The sequence below is a fragment of the Pollachius pollachius genome (genome assembly GCF_949987615.1).
Source record: "Pollachius pollachius genome assembly, chromosome: 1".
Lineage (NCBI taxonomy): Eukaryota > Metazoa > Chordata > Actinopteri > Gadiformes > Gadidae > Pollachius > Pollachius pollachius.
In genome coordinates this window covers 31685818-31688317 of record NC_136934.1, presented here as the reverse complement: position 1 = coordinate 31688317, position 2500 = coordinate 31685818, and positions in this window count along the sequence as shown.

The window sequence follows — 2500 nt, the reverse complement described above, 5'->3', positions numbered from 1 at the left end:
ATGTGCGTGCTTATATGTGTGTGTTAGTGTGACTGTGTGTGTTTGTGTGTGTGTGTGTGTGTGTGTGTGTGTGTGTGTGTGTGTGTGTGTGTGTGTGTGTGTGTGTGTGTGTGCGATCATGGGTGTGTGCGTGTGTGTGTGGGCTTCATATGCTACCCATTACATCACCAAACTGTGTAAACCACTATAGGAGGAGAATAAAGGTACCTCAAAGACATCAGAGAGAGAGAGAAAGAGAGAGTGAGAGAGTAAGGGAGTGAGCGAGTGTCTCCTACCTAAAATAGAGAGAGAGAGAGAGAGAGAGAGAGAGAGAGAGAGAGCAAGAGAGAGGATGTGAACTGTGACATGGCCTGACAGACTAGACAGACACATTTTACTCACACAAACCTGGTTTGGTCACACTAGGTTTCCAAACAGCACCCACACACACACCCACCCACACACACACCCACACACACACACACACACACACACACACACACACACACACACACACACACACACACACACACACACACACACACACACTCCCACACATACACACACATACAAGAAGTAAGTAAAATCCCGACACTATTTATCCACCTTGAGTAATAGGATCTTAATCACTGAAGGTGTGGAGCAGATCAGCCACAGTAACAGACAGAGCTGAGCTGGCGGCGCGCTGCCAACGCAAAGGAAACTCTTTAGATTAACGTGGTGTGCAGTTAAATATGCCACGGCCCCACTTCTTCATTATTTATGGCCAAACGTTTAATTAACATGTCCAGGTGGGCCATAAAGCGGCGCGGGTTTCGAGGGGTTGAGGCCGGGCTGACGTCACGCCGCCTGTTGGTGAGCAAACAAGGAAATGTCGGACATGACGCAACGCTGGAACACAGGAAGCTGCGACGGTAAACGGGATTACGGGAGAGCAAGTAGCCGTACATGGCGGTTGGTTATTTTCCTTATGTGTTTTCATTCAGCCCCCTCATTTCCTCCTGGGAATTCCAGCAGGACCTAAGCAAACACATTTCTAGATATTACACTAAAATGGACAGCGAAGAGCCAATGCCATCATATTTACTCACCTATGACAGGATGCGTGAGCCGCCTTTGAACTTTATGAATCCATTCACTGCAATAACCCCCCCACACACACACACACTTTCTCACTGCTTTGTATTTCCATCCGAACATTAGTTTTCCCCAGCAATGTCAGACATCTGTAACAGCAGAGCATCCATATCTACACATTCGTCATGGCAACCTAACCTTAACATATCAGCCCACACCACCCCTTCCCCCACCCTCAACAAAAACACCCCCTCCCCTCCTCGCCCCTTCCCCGTCCATCTCCTCCCTTTCCCCTTCTCTGTGGTAGTGCCCCCCCCCCTCCCTCATACATCTACCCACGTCAGAGAGCAAGTGAGTGTGTGTGCATGTATTGGTCACTACTGTGTGTGTGTGTGTGTGTGTGTGTGTGTGTGGTGGTGGTGGGGGGAGGGGGTTTGGGGGGTGGTAGTCATTGGGCAATAAACTGACGTGGCTCACTTTCCCTTTCTCACAGTGTGTGATTAGTCTTAATGTGCTCCTGTCAAGCCCTGGACTGATGTACGGCGATAGGCAGAGATCACTTCCTGCCATCCCACGTCAAGCTCTTCCCTCTATTCCATTCACGATATTCACTTATCTTCCTCAGGGCCGGTCCCTCCTCCTCCTCCTTCTCGCGGTTTGTGACTTAAGAATTATCTGTGGGGAATTGCCCAGCACAAACAAACACACTCACATACGCACATCCCCACCCCTGTGTTTGCAGGGGGTCATGAGATGCAGGGGCTACATTACTGTTGAGCATCTGTTCTGCTTTTTGTCTTTTTATTGGATCATTAAAGGAGGACATTAACAAGCATCATTATTACAGGTCTCCTTTATTGGCCCAGCCCTCAGAGCGACGCTAAGGGAAGGATGCAGGATGAAAGGCAGAGCGCTAGGGCTCGCGTCCCTTCTCGTCGATGCCGGCACTGCGAAATGTTTCTATCCCGGCTCTAATAAACCCACGTTTATGAGACCCATTTTGTTTGAAAACTTAACTCTGGCATTAAGAGATGTGTGTGTGTGTGTGTATGTGTGTGTGTGTGTGTGTGTGTGTGTGTGTGTGTTTGTATGTGTGTGAATCTGTGGATTATGTATGTGTGAGGTAGAACCTTGGGAAGGGGGTCTACGACTTGTAGTTTATGTGTGTGTGTGTGTGTGTGTGTGTGTGTGTGTGTGTGTTTGCGTGTGTGTGTGTTTCTGTGTGTGTGTCTGTTTGTGTGTGTGTGTTTGTGTTTGTGTGTGCGTGTATGTGTGTGAGTGCCAACACGTGTACACCCAGTCTCCGTGTGAGTGCGTGCTTGTGTGCATGTCCAACAGTATGGTGTCAGCCGAAACCGACTCCTTCTCTGACCGGCTACCGTCTCTCTCCCGCTCTCTCTCTCACTCCTTCCAAAGTGTGCGTCTTTGAGTGAGGAAATCTGTG